At 38.5% G+C, this 19,024-nt stretch overlaps 1 pseudogene; it reads left to right on the forward strand.

Annotated features, from left to right (window-relative positions):
• Positions 1 to 11,789: 11,789 nt before the first annotated feature.
• LOC148936187 (uncharacterized) lies at positions 11,790 to 17,453 on the forward strand (annotated as a pseudogene).
• The last annotated feature ends 1,571 nt before the right edge of the window (positions 17,454 to 19,024 follow it).

Below are 19,024 nucleotides of genomic sequence, written 5' to 3' on the forward strand. Positions count from 1 at the left end.
AGGGAATCGATCCGATCGCGTTCGTCGGCGCTAAGAGAAAACGCGAAACCGATGACGACGATGAGCCACCGTTTAGATCAACGAGAAGACGCCTCTCGACAAGACGCCTCTCGCCCTTGATCGCGACGGTGAGTCCCGCAACTTGAGAAACGAATCGGAAGAATCAATCTCCAACGCGCAATGGGGACCATTAGGTCGCAAATATATGGGCACGCTTCTAAGCGGGGACAGACAGAGTGAGATCGATCACGTTTACGGAGTGTACTTCGATTTAGACGGCTCGATGCTTGGCGATAGGCGATTCGACGTGACCGCCGACGACAGCGTGATCGTGGGCGACACGCGATATCCGGGTATCCCGGGCTTATACGAATTGATCTTCAAGAGACTTCGCGACGATGCTGTGTACACGGAGAACGACAAGCAAACGTACAAGAATATTGTTAATTAGTAGTTTAACTACAAACGCCCATCGATGTGGTCACAATCACTTATGCCTATTCTAGGAAACAAAGGTTTCAAGTACAAACATATCATCGCGCCACAATTGCTCGATAAGGACAAAAGTGGCGCTGGTATTAGTAAAGCGAGAAAAAAAGAGATCGACTCTATTCCATCCGCTATGCGGGTGAGAAACAAAGGAATCGAGTACGTCCATTGGGACGTATCCCAACGAACTAGTCGATCGTCTTCGATTGCTCGATGCCTCTAGACGAGCTGACAACGACGCTCACGACAACGAGATTCTATCGATACTTGAGGAACTTCGCGAGATCGACGCGATCGAGTAAAACATGGCGCGCGCTTGTGGCGATCGATATTCCCGTTATGTTGGTGAACAAGTTCGGAAGACCGTTGGAGTCGTTCAGCGGAGGCGACAGGGCACGCTCGCGACCGTCGATCGATTTCTTACGTCGCTATATGCGTAATAATAACGCTCTCTGTCTAAGTGATGATTACTACGACGCTAGAGACAAAATTATACGGTGTTTAGCCAGACCTAGAACCGATACCGACGCCGCGAGTAAAAGTTACGTGGACAGCGCGTTTCGAGACGCGAAAGCGAAAATCTCCGAGACGAGCGAATTTTCGACAAGCACTCGAAGTTTATTGTCGAAGATGAATGAGAGCACGGTTAGATCGATCGGCGAATTGGAGGAATCTATGACGCGCGTAGCCAGATTGTTTCTCAAATACGATATGCAGATCGCCGAAATTACAAGCAGATTATCGCGCGCGGTAGATTCGTCATCCGCGAGGGCATGTCTGTGAATAAATTCGGGAAATCTCTGAAGAAGCAACGCGGCATTGACGATCGTTCGACGATCGCTTCCCTGCGGGCGTACATGCGTTGCAGCGCGCTCTGCCTTAATCCGGACGACTACGACGTCAATAGACGTAAGAAACGCCATTTAGATACACCGATGATACCGACGCGACAACTAAAGGTTATGTCGACGAAGCGCTTCGCGTAAGGAGCGAGGAATCGAAAGTTCTAACGAACGAGCTACGAAAACAGCTAGAAGATATGAACAAGCGAATTCGGAATATTCTCCTGCAGTATTACGACATAAAAACCGAGGTGGACGTTTTGCGGCATCTCGAGAAGAAGAGCGAAGCCTCGCTCGTCGATCATGACAAACGAATAGAGGAGACGAGAGACACGGTGGAACAAGAGCTCGAAAAACGAGACGAATCGCGAGAGAGAAATCTGAGCGAGATCCGAAGGGTCATCGAGACGCTCGGTGACACAGGAGAAACGAACGCGAAATCTAGAGGAATCACTGCGACAGATCGAGGAAAGGAGAGAGGCCTTGTTCGTCGATCTCGATAAACGAATAAGAGAAACGAAACAAGTACTCGATAAACGGAATCATGTATTAAAGATCTGCTCATGTTTCAACGTGAGTTAGGACGAGTGGAGGAAAAACAAGACAAAGTGCAAACTAAAGACTCGAGCGAGATTCGAAAGACCGTCGAGACGCTCAGCGACGCTCAGGAGAAACGAACACAGATCCTAGAGGAATCACTGCATAATCTAGAGAAATCCGTGCGAAACGAGCTCGACGCATCGTCGACGAGCCGCGAAAAAATATCGACGAACGTGGAGAATCTCGCGCGTAGTGTGACAGATCTGACGAGAATCACGAGAGAGCTAACGAATAAAGCGGTAACGAGAGAGACGCTGAACAAGACGCTGGCCTCGTTAAACGTGGATAAAATAGTGACTAGAGAAAAGATAAACGAATTACTAATCACACTAAAAATGGATATTCCAAATATCATGAAACATGATTAACGTTTGGAACGAGGAACAGGAGCGAACACGCACGAATAAAATCAACGCGAATCGCGCCTCCTCGTAAAATCAATGATGAGCGTCGAGAAGAGGAGACTCGTCGAGGAGCTTCACAAGCCCGCGCGAAGAAATTTTCCGCGTCGTCGAGTCGTAGTGCGCGATTACGACGACCTGTGGCAGGCCGATGTCGTTGAGATGCGTCCGTACGCGTGACAAAACAAAGGCTACAACTACGTAATGACGGTTATCGATATGTTGAGCAAATATGCGTGGGCTGTGCCGCTGAAGAGCAAGAGCGGAAGCGAAGTAGCCGCGGCGTTATCCAAGATATTTCGCGACGATCATCGCGCTCGACATCCGCGAAATCTACAAACGGACAAGAGCAAGGAGTTCTATAACGCCTCCGTAAAAGCGATTACTGATAGGTACGATATACGCCACTACTCGACGTATTCGGTGATGAAGGCGACGGTTGTGGAACGATTTAATCGCACGTTCAAGAACAACATGTGGAAACTCTTCACGCTAAACGGATCGTACAGATGGCTCGACGCTCTACCGCGTTTAATCTCGGAGTATAACAATCGCACGCATCGAACGATCGGAATGCGACCGGCGGACGTAACTCCAACCATTGCCAAGAAACTTTTCTTCACGGTATACAGTCACTTGAAGATCGCAGCCCCCGCAAGATTCAAGGTGAACGATCCAGTACGCATCAACAAATTCAAAACGATTTTTGAAAAGGGATATACGCCTAACTGGACGACTGAGATTTTTCGAATCGCTGAGGTGCAACACACGAATCCCGTGACGTATCTGCTAAAAGAGTATCGTAAAGAACCAATAGCCGGAGGGTTTTACGAACACGAATTACTGCGAGTTTCCAATCCTGATATCTATCTCGTTGAGAAAGTATTACGTAGAAAGAACGATAAAGTTTTTGTCAAATAGCTAGGAATGGACAATACACATAACTCTTGAATTCACAAAACAGCTGTATTGTAATAAATAAAGAATGTACAGTATCATTTATTCTATATTATTAGTACAAATTTTATTTATTCTATATTGGTACAAATTTTTTTATACTACATTAGTATGTAATAACGGTATCTTATAATGGCCCCACGGTAATGTATTAGTGGAGTCCGGTATTAAGTATCGCTTGTCGTCGTAAGGACTCAAAACTAGTTCGGACACGGTGTAAACCTCGTGCACCATCGAGCGTATGCACGCCTGACGTCTCGATTGCTGCAACGATTCGTTCAAGCAACACGCGAAATCCTCGAACGTTATCGTTTTCGCGACGGTACTCCTCTTAACGCCCTTTATTCTCTTCGTATCGCTCTTTCCCAAAATTCTCAGAGCATACATCTTTGCCCTAAGTCCTATGAACTCCGTCATGATCGCTCCGTTGTTCTCATCTTTCATCACACCAAGAACTTTCTTATTCGCGCGCGGTATATCGTACGCGTTGTCGTCGGAATAATCGCTAGTGTCAAATCTCGCGATATCTCGCTTCATATTCTCGTAAACGTTTCGACATTCCAGAAAATATATCAAGCTATCGGTATCCGTGTACATAATTTTGCATTTAGAGCGATAAAGCGGTATCATATAATCGTAATAAAAATCGTACAATCGCATCTTAGATATTTCTAAAATGCACATACCGACGTAGATTGGTTTGTTAAATTGAACCTCGAGTTTGCGTAATTCGATAGTCATAAGATTCTCGTCGAAAACGCTCCTACTGTGAAAATTCGGTTTCGCGATTAGCGCCTCTGCATCCCAACGCGTCACGAGTCTCACGTCTACATAATTGCGCACGTTCTCCATTGTTTTGCCGAAAACCGCGTTGTTCATCAACTTATACAGATTTCTCTCGAACTCGTTGCTCGCGCGTTCTCCGTATTGAGCTCGATGTACGCACGCAATCAAGGAGACTGTGCGAATCGCGCGATAGATCTTTGTCACGCGTAAACCGTGTCGCACGCATTGCTGAAGATTGCGATAATATATCACGTAACGCGACTTGTCGTAGAGCGTGGCTTTTCGTTTCGATTTCCCGGCGGTCTCTCGCGCGTCGGGCAAAACGGAAGATCCACGTGGTCGTCGTGAAGATATCGCGGATATTCGAGATCGACTTCTAGAATATAACCAATATCAGAGTCAGATGGCACGGACATAATATTGAGACTCTCGACATTCTCGACCCACCGAAATTCCGCATACGATAAAGGTTCGCACATGGCCCAGCCATAGAGATTGTTCACATCGTAATACATAAGATACGACGACAGCTGAGACGAGTCATATGACGATTCATATTGATTATTAACTCGCGCGTATCTATTCGAGCATTGGCTTAAACCGCCGCGTATACCGCGCTCTACGAACATCACCATATCGATATCGGTGAGCAGATCGAATCGAACGTTCGTATATTTCAACATAGCGTCCCACGTATATCCCGGTAATGTGAAATAATGTGCTGGATCCGAATTATAACTTTCCATACAAGTATCTCGAAAATTTTCGAAAACATCCGCCAAGAGAAGCACATCCGTTTTCAAATATAGATCGCTGTATTCGCCGAGAGTTTTTACGTGAAAACGTTCCCATATCCTTCGCGCGTGTTCGTAATCACTAACACTCACAGTTTCACCAGTTAAAGAACTGTAAAAAGCTTCGATCGACGGTAATTCGGTCACTAACAGTTTATCAACGCTATCAATATATTTATAAGGAAATACGCCCTTGCGTATGCGTGAGCAACTCGAAATCCTCCGCGATGAGATCAGAAAATTCGAATCGCGAGATCCTCAATTTTTCTCGATACGAAACTACTTTTTCTAAACTAGTATTAAGAAACTTAAACGAATCCACGAAACCTAACTTAACACAAGTTTTCCATTTTCCGTACGTCGAATCGTTGACGATTTTCGAAAACGCGATGTAATTTTCCTTAGTCAACGGTAACAAATCGACTCTACCCTCGAAAGCGTTCGCTATATCCTTAATAATGAAATGTGCATCATAACCGGATAAATTGTGAAAAAAAAACAGGAATAACGAACGCGTTCTGATAGTTCAAATTGCAACTCGCGTGCGCGGGTCCTCTATATCGTCCGGTAAGATGACAGTGATCACGCACACGAATATCGTACGACTCAAAGTTCTTTCCACACACGTGACAATTCGTTTTGAAAAGCGTTCCACTCGTTCGGCGTGAGCTCCGACATCGGTACGCTCGCGCACAGAATCTTCTTCACGCGACACGCGAGAGCGCGCAGTTCCTCGACGAACCACGAGACGCAGTCGTCGCCTCGACGAAATCTATACGCGGATACGATTCCGTCGTACGTGCTATGCAAATAATATCCTACGCTAAACGCCTTGTGGTGATAGGCGAATCTATTGTCGAGACTCCCACTGAATCGTTGATTTCCCTTTTCTATGACACACTCCAGATCTGCATACACGACGAATCGTGTGTATAGTCTCTCCTTTCTGTCGTGAAAAGAGAGCAACTTGTCGTCCTCGCTCGGAAGAATAACAGCGCAGTCGTTCGCTCTTCTGCACTCGACGCTATGTGCGACCAATTTCTCATCTGAATAAAAATAATGTAGACATCTGAAAAATACAATTTATAATTAATACAAAATTTATCTCGTAACGAGAATAATCTCTCTTACGCTTACCGATCGCATATGTATTTTTTTTTCCTTATGCTTATTTATTTGCGACGTTAACAGTCGAGACAAATGCTTTATCCATACGAAATGACCGACATTATCGTCGCGCCGTTCGTTCGACAAATAGAGCAAATTTACGTGCGTAGACTTTTTGTTTCCCGTAAGCGACAAAGGAACGATCATGATATCGTTTCTCCCCGTTTTCTCTCGAATAGCAAATACATTAATAGACAAATCATTGAGACATTCGAATCTAGCGATGTTTCGTAGTGTCATAGGAAAATCAATACCATCGAAATTCAGCACCAACGAATAGTGAGGATACGACGATGATCTATCCGAGTGTATATCAATGGGATATAGAGCGGCTATCACCGCCCACGCGAAACACGCATTGTCGTGTGAACGTACATTAATCACGGCTCTCTTATATCTTATTTTCGGAGGAAGTAACATTCAACATCCAGCGTGCATAGGATTACACTTATTTATATTAATCATTAAATTTAATATCCGAAGTAACGCCCAACCACTATCGCGTTCCTGAAATTCCTCCAGCGACGTCAGAACAACATTCATAACGTCCCCGTCGTACCATTCTCGTAGATCGGACATACCGAATAGCTGACAATTCTTCGTGCGAATGCTCTTAACGGCGCTTTTATCATTCGCGACGAACTCCCCGTAAAACACGATGTTGATCTTTAAACACGCGTGCATATCAAGATCGACTCGCACTTGCTCGAGCACTGTGACCCTCGCGTCCTCAAGTAACCGTCGAGGTTCGATGTGCTCGATGTTTACCACAGCATCCGTTCGTACGCGATTCGCGAAAGCCGTCTCGATATCCACCCATTCGAATCCCTTCGAACCGTCATATCCTGCACCCAAGTAACTAAAACGTCGACTCAAAGCGAATCTCGCACCCTCCAACTGCGCTATTCGAGAGACTAGAGAATTTATCGTTCCGGTAACCGTAGGATCGACTCTATTCTCACATCTTTCTCTCAAGACCTCGAGACACTCGATACACTCCTGTTCCCAAATATAATAGGCGCACACCCCTTCAACTCCCGCCGCGTGTTCGAGAAGATCGCGACTCTTCTCCATGTCGCAACTTCCCACACTGTCTTACCCCAATTGTCCGTAGGAACGACGAATTTAACGTCTCGAACTTTTTTCTCTCTCGCTGTTCTCTCATAGATTACCGCTCTATCGCTCAGAGCGAGCAACGTTTCAATCCACAATTTCTCTCGCGGACTCTCCGTACCGATCCCCCGTCGCAAATGATACGTGGCCACATTCCAGCAAACATTTTCTCTCGTCACGATCCACTCCTTGTCGTTACCGGGAGCAATAGTCTCGTGACACGCTAAACTATCGTCACTCTCAATAAGCAACTCGCAACGATCATCGTCGAGATCGTCATACGTCACGTTACAATCAAACGCGCGTAAAAACAAATCGTCGTTCTCGCTCGAAGACGAACCACCGTTAGGCACGACTACTTCCATATACGTTCCTAACAATGAGAGAAAATACCTCTCACGACTAGATATATACCCCGAGACAGCATCGAAAACGCGACAATCGCGACATTCCGAAATGACAAAACACATCGTACATAATCAAAACGTGCGTCTTCCCGTTGCAACGAAAACAAGATGCGCTAGATCCCTGCGGAAACCGTCTAGACACAGAACGCGCCTAACCGCAACATCCTACAAATAGCTCTTTCCTGTTTTTATATGCCTGATAAAATAATACAACAATAGAGTAATAAAATAATAACAATAAAGTAATAAAATATTCTCTCATCATTAACACTCCTACGACGATTCCCCCTCCTCGCACGACTTCCATCTCTCATACATTCCCAATACCGTTGCCCTTGATATTGCACATTAAATCTCTCATTATTAATACTCGTGCGATGATTTCCCCCTCGCGCGATCTCCACCTCTCGTTACTCATACGTTCCCAATAACATAACGTCATCCTCGGTATCACTAATTGAAGATTCCCGACGCATCGTCGATCCGCCTCTCGTCCCCGCGATACGCCGCAAACGAACGAGGAAAAACTCCGTTTCTCTCTCGCGATTAATCTTATTCTCTCATATATATTCATATATACAATTCATAGTTATATTACGATTATAATACATACTTACATACGCGCACACTTAGTTGCGTCAATTGTTGCCAACGCGCTCTCTTCTTTTTCTCTCCTCCTATGCGGCTGACGAAACGACACCGCTTTTCCTCCAATACTTGCGATGAGCGCAAAAAAACATCTCGTCGTCATCGTTATCATTAAATACATCGTAATGACCGCTTTCGTGAAAATTCACTATGTACTCCTGTCATCTGCTAATCTCGATCGGCTTCTTCTTTTCGTAGAGTACCTCCAATAAAAGATTATATGCCATCCCTCGATAATGATGACATACGCACGCCTCTATTATCTTTTTAGGCGAAATCTTACGCTGAGGCGGAACTCAACAACCGCGCCTCTTTAATTGATTGGAAATCGGTGCGTATTGTCCTCTCACGACGTATTCCGTCACATTGACCGATGGATACGCCGTCACATTTCGCAATGGAGAAGATGTTAAATCATCCAGCGAATGGCACTAACACATCTCATCGTCGTCGATCATTCGTGTCTCACATAGCTGGCACCGATTCGCCACTTTAACGGTTCTCGTCATCGTAAACACACGGCAACAAGTATCGCTCAAAAAATCGCCTCGACGACGCGTCAAACCACAACGTTCTACTAAACAAGACAAGCGGCATGCGCTATATCCTCATAGTCACCTAGACATGAAACACGCCTAAGGCGATGTAACAAACCGCGACATCCCGCGAAACAGGACGCGCTAGGCCACGCGAAAAACGCTCGGACGCGAGACGCACAAGCGGCATGCGCTATATCATCATAATCACTTAGACATGAAACATGCCTAAGGCGATGTAACAAACCGCGACATCCCGCGAAACAGAACGCGCTAGACCACGGGGAAAACGCTCGGAGGCGAGACGCGCCTAATCGCGACGTTATGGAAAACAGACACGACTAAGGCGACGCGACAAACCGCAACATCCTGTCAACAACGCGAGTCGCCTCGACGACGCGCCTAATCGCGACGTTATGGAAAACAGATACGCCTAAGACGACGCGACAAACCGCGAAAACAGGACGCTCTAGACCCCGCGGAAAACGCTAGAGCGGCATCCCGAGAAAAACGCTAGAGCGGCGCCCCACGAAAAACGCTAGAGCGGCGTCGAGGACGGGCCCAAGGCTACGCGAAAAACGCTAGACCACGCGGAAAACGCTAGGGCGGTGTCGATGACGCGCCAGGAGTTACCTAGCGGGAAACGCTAGGGCGGCGTCGAGAACGGGGGAACCGACCCGAGGAAACCCCGCGACCGCCTTACCGATCGAGAGGGATAAACCTGTCTCGACGACCGCCAGAGGGATCCACCTCTCTCCCGCATCCCCCCCACATGCCTGGGGGGCATAGGGCCCCCCTTGTTCACCTACTTGTGTTTTTATAATCTTTCACTCAACATATATGTTAACGCATTTCTTTTTTGAATACCTTCTTTTTTATTTTGATCATTAATTTCAACATTATGTGCAATCACGGATAGATTGTTTGTTTCGTTTTCAACGATTACATCATCTATAAAATCTTTATGTAAAATACAAATATTATTATTATGTAGCACACAATAAGTAATAATGTATTGAGGTATCAAGTCTGTCCGTTTCATATATAACTTATCTAAGAGATTACGAAAACGTCCTTTTAACAAACCGATGGCTCTTTCAACCATAACATGGCCGAACATAAACGTATATTAAAATTAATTTGAGCTTCTGTCAAATGACCATTGTTTTTATAAGGCACCATTACATTTTTTTTGCAAAACATATGCAGCATCACCTAATAAATGACTATTCTGTGGAAAGTAATTTTCTGTGCACATAGATTGAATGCCGCTTAGTCGGAATATTCGTATCGTGCACAGATCCAGGTTGTCCTGCGTAACAATGAATAAATTTCAAGATAGAATCACATACAAGAAAATGTTTAAATATTTAAGCATTTATCAATTTTATAAAATCAATTTTATAAAACTTTTATTTTTAATCATATTATCCTTTTAGATAAATTTAATACTGGCAATTTTAAATTTATTCGTAATGAATTATTTATTTTGAAAAGCATTATTCATGTTTTAATATTCACAATTAATAATTAGTCACATTAATACATCACATTAATATCGTCAGTATTAAATTTCTCTAAAGGTTACATCAAATCTTTCGCTCACTTGCAATTGTATCGAATAATAGCTTTTTCGATTTATGTAACTCTTTGCATGTTTCTTTGGTTTATGAATATGTATGTGAGTACCATCTATGGCACCAACTACTTTTGAAAACTTATATTTGATTTGAATGTCTGTCCATGTATATTCCTCTATATTTGGCCATTTAATAAATTGGGATGCTAATGAATAAATCGCTGAACAGACTCTTCTATTAGCACGCCAAGCAGTTGCACGCCCAATATTAAATCGGTCACAAACTGATCTATTAATTAAATACAGAATATATAAATAATATAATAATAGATAAATAAATATAATAAACATAATGTTCATATTTATTTTTTTTATAGTTATATAGCTTTGTTCTTATTTACATATACACAATTACCTGCTATATGAGTCAGATGTCATGGTCCATAGTGCTACTAATAATTGTATGTTTGGAGGAATTGTGCATCGTCTGTATCTATTGGATTGCTTTATTAAGATAGGTTTTATTAAATTTAATAAATATGTAAATACTACACGTGACAGTCTGTAATTGAAGACTTATTAATCTTAAATCAAATAAGTTTTCTTTAAATATTCAAGATAATAAGCTTATTTCCAAGCATTTTATATATATAACTACACAATTATTTATATTTATCTTACCGAAAATGACTCTTAAACTCTACATCTGAATATTCAATTATTATATCCATATAATTTTTAATACACGGTCGAACTGCTAGAAGTGGTGTTAATTCTATTTGATTTTCTTCTTCGGAAGAATCGCTACTACTTTCGTTTAAAACTTCTAAAGCTATTAAGCATATTGAAAGCTTTGTGCGTTTATCCATCTATTACATAGTACTACTGTTACGCACTATTGTTACAGTCCACTGTTGCTACTGCAGTGCTGTTTCCGAAATACGACATCATAATGCTACTGGCAGTACTACAGTAATTTCGGAATGATTGCGGCAGTGAACTGTCATGACGTCATTATGATTGCACTGCCAGTAAAAAGGGAACATAGCCTATATCGACCACGTGTGGAAACAAACTTCCGAAGCATATAAAGGCGGATTTGAAGATTCAAATCTATCGTCGCTGCGTCAAGCATTATAACCAATCGTGGCAACGCACGCATATAGACGGTCTCGCACCGAAGATAAAAGATTGTAACATATGTCAGCAGCAACGTCGAACGAAGGCTGCGTTGGAGGTCTGCTCAATCGAGCGATAAATGCGCTTCCTTTCGAGTTACATATTCCCGACTATCAATTTTGCGGTCCGAGTACTCGGCTGAAAAAGCGATTAGCCAGAGGTGAAACGGGCATAAATCCACTTGAGGCGGCGTGCCGTAAACACGACATTGCGTTTTCTCGGAGCAACGATCTCACCGATAGATATGCGGCGGATAAGATACTCACCAATAAAGCCCTAGGACGCGTCATCATGAGAGATTCGACTCTGGGCGAAAAAGCTGCCGCTACAGCCGTTTGGGCAGCGAAAGCCAAGACCAAAATCGGCATGGGTATGAAAGCGAAGAGCAAGGAAAAAGCCAACAAAAAAAAAACGAATAACTTCCGATGACGAAACAAGGCGGCACATTACTGATTCTGCCAATGTTGGGCGCGCTCGGCTCCATGATTGGCCATTTGTATATACATTTACGATTGTTTGAAATATTCGATACTTTGATTGTGATGATGATTGGTTTGGTCAAAAGCATGTTCTTTTATTTGGAGATTTGCTTCAATTACCTTCTATACATAAAAATGTGTGTTACCTTCTATACATAAACCTTTTATACATTTTTATACATTTATTTAGATGAAAAAATTCGTAAATATCTTGATTCTTTAAATGTTACTAATCTATGGATTAATAAGAAGAGAAGGTGTGCGTCACGACGGGGCCCGACCACAAACCAGTCATGAAAACTCATAATTATTTTGCAAAAAAATACCACCTCAGCCAGGAATCGAACCTGGATCTCCTGCTTACCGGGCAGGCATCTTATTCTTTCGACTACCGAGGCATGATGATATTTATCGCAAATAACGTGTTTAGAATAACACGTCAACAATACAATGATATATATATATATATATATATATATATATATATATATACATATATTACAATATACATATATACATATATGTATATTGTAATATATGTATATATATATATACATATATACATATATTCTTTCGAATCCCCACGACCGGTACTCCAGAGAGATGATGGTCCTATTCTCTCGATGGATGCAGGTCGGACTGCAGCGGCGACACCCTCCAACGCCATTGGCAAATATACAAATAATCCTCCTGGAGCACGACAGGAGAGATTGCATCAAGCATGGCTCGAGCTCCCGATCTAGATTAATTTATTTGACTATGATAAATTTACGATCAATCTGCATCAACAAAGAGACGAATCTTACCGTGAATTACTTTCGAAAATTCGTGTTGGTTTATTAATAAAATATGATTATAAGATTCTCCAAAAAAAAAAAAATCTGTTTTAAGGATGAGTCTTTCGAAACAAAAATAAACAAATTGTGTGATTTTATTAATAATTTGCAAAATAATACTGTTTGTTTATTGCCTACTTGTTATATGTTAGACGTTCTTAACACTGCAATGTTAAATCGTATTACTTCAAAAGAAATATTATTAATAGTTGAAGATACAATTGATTGTATTTCATATATGAAAAAAAAGGGTAACAAAGATATTGTCAGATAATGATGATGATAATACTAGCTGGACTTTCAAAACAAATTATAATTAAAATTGAAGCAAAAATTATGATAAAACGCAATATTGATGCTAGTTTGGGTCTTGTAAATGATACAATAACTACAGTCATTTCAGTTATATAAGATACAACGATTAATTACATAGAAAAAATAAAACTTCTTTTACCATTTGGTTTGGAATGTTTTATTGAAAAAGTAAGTGTTAAGTTCCAATTGATGGATAGAGCATATGTTATTAGAAAACAATTTCCATTATCTTTGAATTAAGGCATCACTATTCATAAAAGCCAGAGATTAATTTTGAAAAGTGCTATTATGAATATAGGTAACTCCATATTTAATTGCAGTGTCACGGCGATCTAAATCTTATAATTTTAAATGAAAGAATGTGTGCTATATGATAAAAATATTGATTTATTGATTGAATTCTTGATGATATCAGGCTATGACTATTACCAACGAGGATGACACCTGAGAAAGAACTTTCCTCCTCTTAATTATGGATTCGAAAGAAAGAAGTGGTGAAAAGCGCGCGCGGGGGTTGATCATTTCCACCTATAAATATGCGTGCGGAAAAAGCGCTTAGTAGTTCTTCAGGAAGCTGCAACAGTAGTTAGTAGTAATAGTTCTTCGAAAAAAGCAACAACTAGCTAGGCGTGGCGGCAGCAATAGTCAGTTCAGTTCATTTCAGAGAATATTTTGAATCATAAATTGTGCGTGATCGATCTTAGGGTTGAATTCTTAAATTTATAATAAATTTCTGTTCGTAATATTTCTCTTAGGAGAATTTAAATTTAAATTAAAAGCCTTCTCGATTAAATAAAGTAATTTTAAATTAAAATAATTGGAAAACTGAAATCTTATTCTTCTTTCTTAAATAAAATCTGAACTTCTTAATTAAAATCAAGATAATGATTCTAAATCCAAATTCGGTCGCTGACAATAGCGTAGCGTACTATTTAGTTGCAGCCAACGGTATTGTGACTAAATAATTTGAATTTAGAGTCTCAAAAATAAGTAATTAATTTCAAGGTATGCTCAAAAGTTTATGCTCAAAAGAGGAAGACGCAGAGTTCAAATTAAAAGATTAAGATTTCAATTAAATCAAACGATAATTTTAAATAAAGATCCCTTCCCATTATTCCTAAAACTTAAAAAATTGGAAAGTCAACCTAAAACTAAAATAATCAAGCAAATTCCTAAATATAAATTGAGAAAAATTGATTTCGAGATAAATTATTTAAATTATAATCAAATTAATAAAAAAGATCCGCGATATAAAATTTATAAAATTCGTTTCCTATTCGGGGTTGATTAATTCACAAATCGGTCCAATCCCAGAGTGAAGTACTTAAATATATTAACCCAAAAACGGACAATCACGTAACATTTCGAAAAATTTTTGGTGACAGCGGTGGGATACTAAAACGGTTTGTGTAAAGAAACGATAGTGAACAGTAAAAAAATGAACAAAAAAACTTAAAATTAATCTTTAATAAATGAAAGAATCTGGCCAATCAACATCAAGAAACACCATGGAAAAAGAGGAGAGACATAAATGAATTACGAAGGCTAATTGGGAAGCAACAACGAACGATACAACAGCTTCAACAACAGCAACAACGAAATCAAGAATTAATTTATCATCAGAAGGAACGATAAGTAACTTTTTACAATTTTCGATCAGAGACGCATTAGAAGCGGTGCCAAATTTCGATGGAGAAAATATTCCGTTTGTTTACTTCGTCGAGGGGCAGTTGCGAAGAAGCACTAAGTATGGTCGCACCTCCGCAGGAAGTAATTCTAATTCTAGGGCAATATGTAATAAATTAAAAGAGGAAACTCATAGATCAATGTTGGGAAAAATCTGAAAACATGCAAGAATTAATTGAATTGTTAAAAGTAAAAATACGAACCGAGAAACAGTGTACGAAGCGATTAGCTTATCTATACCAAAAGAGGGATGAGAAGATTGCAGCAAATCGAGTAGGGAATTAGGAAAACGAATTCTTGATGCACAAAAAAGAGAAATCGGAATATTAAGTTTAGAATTTCAAAATTCAATTGAGAAACATTTAAAAACAAGCTTCTTACGCGGATTAAATAGAGAAATAATAATATCGAATGAAGGAACATTTGAAGAAGTAGAGGCACGGTACACGATTGACGCGGAAAAAGAATTAGAAACTGTAAACATGATAAGACGTGTAATATTCGCAACGTACTGACGGTAAAGCCTATCTATAAGTAATATAATAAATACAAATAAAGAAGAAGAAAAGATATTAATTCCCACAATTGAAATATATGAATTTGGAACAAATAATAAAGAAATCTCAAACTCCATGAATTCAAATGCAAGCTCAAATATAAGCTCCTGTGCGAACTCAAATTCAAACTCAAAGTCAAGTTCAAATTAAAATTTTAATACAAGCTCGAATTCAAGATCATGTTTCTATATAAATCAAAATGAAAGAATATAATAATTGATGCATTAAGACTTGAGCATTTAAATAATGAAGAGCGTGAACATGTTGAAAGATTAATAAAGAAAAGTGCCGATTGTTTTCATTTGCCCGGTGAAAATCTTAATCATACAAATGTTTTAAAACATCGCATTCCAACAGTAAATGAGATTCCAATAAATACTAAACTGGAAATATAAATTTCCAGTAATTCATAAAGATGAAATTAAGAGACAAGTAAATGAATTATTAGAGCAAAATATAATTAAACCATCAAAATCACCTCATAATACGCCTGTGTGGATAGCCCCTAAGAGATCGGACTCGAAAGAAAATAAGAGATGGAGAATGGTGTTAGATATCCATGACCTAAATGATAAGACAGTAGATGACGCATATTCACTCCCAAACATAACAGAAATAGTCGATCAGTTGGGCGGTGCAAAATATTTTTCTGTATTCGACCTTGCTTCAGATTTTCATCAAAATGCATCCGGATAATAGTTATAAAACAGCATTTTCTACTCCCCCATGGTCATTACGAATTTGACAGAATGCCTTTTGGACTTAAAAATGCGCCTGCCACATTTCAAAGATTGATGGATTTAGTTTTGACGGGAATGCAAGGGAGCGAAATTTTTGTACATTTAGATGACATGGTATTATATGCTAGTTTACTAACAGAACACGCAATTAAATTTGAGAAATTAATTTCAGAACAGAACACGCAATTAAATTTGAGAAATTAATTTCGATTAAGAGAAGCAAATTTAAAATTACAACCAGACAAATGTGAATTTTTAAGAAGTAACTTATTTAGAACATATAATTGGAGAAAACGGAGTTCGACTTGATCTTAAAAAGATTGAAGCAGTTCAAAATTTTCTAATTCCCAAAAATGCAAAAAATATTAAACAATTCCTTGGATTAGCTGGGTATCATCAAAGATTTATTAAGGGATTTCAAAAATAGCTAAACCGTTAACTAATTTACTAAAAAGAGATATAGACTTTAAATGGGGAGATAAAGAACAAGAATGTTTTAATACATTAAGAAATGCATTATGTGAAGAACCGATATTACAGTATCCTGATTTTACAAAAACTCTTTTCTCTTAACTGACGCTTCTGGAACAGCAATAGGTGCAATTTTAAGTCAAGGTCAGATTGGAAAAGATCAACCAATTAGTTACGCTTCGCGTGTATTAAATGATGCAGAGAAAAATTATTCGACTATAGAAAAGGAATTATTAGCAATTGTATATGTTGTTCAACATTTTCGACCTTTTATATATATATATATATATATATATATGGTAAAAAATTTTTCTTATAACTGATCATAAATTTGATTTCATAAATTGAAAGATCCAACTTCTCGTTTAGCAAGCTGGAGAATAAAACTGTCGAATATGATTACGAAATAATATATAAACCAGGAAATATTAACGCTAATGCTGATGCTTTATCCAGAAACCTTACAACAAATATATATCGATACAATCTGAGTACGATGAGATAGAAGAGTGTTTAGAAGATGAGGAAGCTAGGTACAGAAACGTGAATCCAAGATCTTCACCATCTTCACCAAGAAGAGGAACAATGATGGAAGAACCAGAGATTTTTAGGAATGCAGACGCGTAATACAGAAAAATTAGAAAGAGAAAGTGTACCATTTACTAAAAAAGAATTAAATGAACCTTTATTTTATGAACATACATTTTAGGCAGAAATACATAATAATCCACTAAATCAAACAGACGAAACTGATGACAGAAAATTTATTTAATAACAACACAGAAAACAATATACAACAAACATAAAACAATATACAACAAAACTCAACACTAGATTCAGAAATCAAATTACGAAGATGCAGAAAGTTATGATGAATCAAATTTACAAAATTATAATAATTTAAATTCACAAATAGAAATACCATCAATCTTTTACAAATTCTTGATAACTTAACAGAAAATAATGGTGAAATTAATCAAGGAGAAGTTCAAGAAAATTTGATATCAGAAAGTGAAGAAAAAAATTATCCAAAGAATCAAATTGTCATTAATGACTACATTGAAAAAAAAGATATTAAAGAAGATAACGAAGAAAAATTTGACGAAGATGAAGAAGTAAAAAGTGACAGTAAATAAGACATAAACGAAACTTACAATGAAATGACTTTTGACGAAATAAATAACACAATTGAAAGACAGATAATGACACGCGGACAAAAGCAAAGTATAATAAACAGTCGTGACAAAATTTTATGCGAAAGGGAAATTATTTATACTTTTTAACTGCAAACCTTGTGATAACGGATCAAAAACATTACAAAGTAGAAATTTAATTCCTAAAAATAGAGAAGGAAAACTAGAAAATATTGAAATAGTAAAGAAAGGAAATAAAATTCATTTAATTTTTATTTGCAAAAATAATATTAATGAAAAAAATAACTAAGGAAACATTACATTGTTTAACTAGTAAATTACGAGAAGCGATTAAAGAAAATTCAATTAAAATTTTAAATATTGCAAAAACAAAAGAAATTGATAATATAAAATATAAAATGGAAAGAAATCTTAAATCGAATTTGAGAATCTATTATCAGAATCCCAGTTAAATTAATAATTTGTCACAATCAGAATTCCGGAAGTTGAAAATCGAAAAGATATAATAGAAGAAGCTCATTCATCAAAAATTGGAGGACATAAAGGAGTAACTAAAACATATAATCGAATTAGACAAAATTTTTATTAGGATAATTTAAAGACTGAAATTCGAAATTATATAAATCAATGTTTACAATGTCAAAAAAGCTAGTTCGAGTCAAAACCTATGTTAATAACTGACACACTCTTTTTTTCATTTGAAAAAATATCAATGGACATAGTTGGACCTTTACCAGAAATTCAAAGGAAATTTCTACATCCTAACAATCCAAGATCACTTAACCAAATTTTCCTTAGCAATATCTTAGCAATATCTAAAATCAATAACTGCCGTAAAAGTCGCTGACGCATTATTAAATATTTTATTTGTATTTTTGGAGCCCCTAAGGCTATATTAACAGATTAAGGAACGAATTTTATAAGTAACTTAATGAAAAGATTTACAAAACAATTTCGAATTAAACAATTTAAAACAACCTCCTTTTATCCACAAGCTAATCGAGCTTTGGAACGATCTCATTTAGTATTAATTGAATATTTGAAATAATGTTAATAAATTTACTGAATGGGATGAATTATTAGAATATGCAACTTTCTCTTATAATACAAGTACACATGAATCAACTGGATATACTTCATATGAGTTGGTGTTTGGCAAAATGGCCAGACAATCGTCCCGTGAAATAATTAATGATACAGAAAAAGGAAAAACATATGACGATTATTTATGTGAATTAATGATAAATATTCATAACTTACAAGAATTGGCTCGAGAATGTTTAATAGC

This window comes from Pogonomyrmex barbatus, unplaced genomic scaffold (genome assembly GCF_055798465.1).
Source record: "Pogonomyrmex barbatus isolate J1 unplaced genomic scaffold, ASM5579846v1 scaffold28, whole genome shotgun sequence".
Taxonomy (NCBI): Eukaryota; Metazoa; Arthropoda; class Insecta; order Hymenoptera; family Formicidae; genus Pogonomyrmex; species Pogonomyrmex barbatus.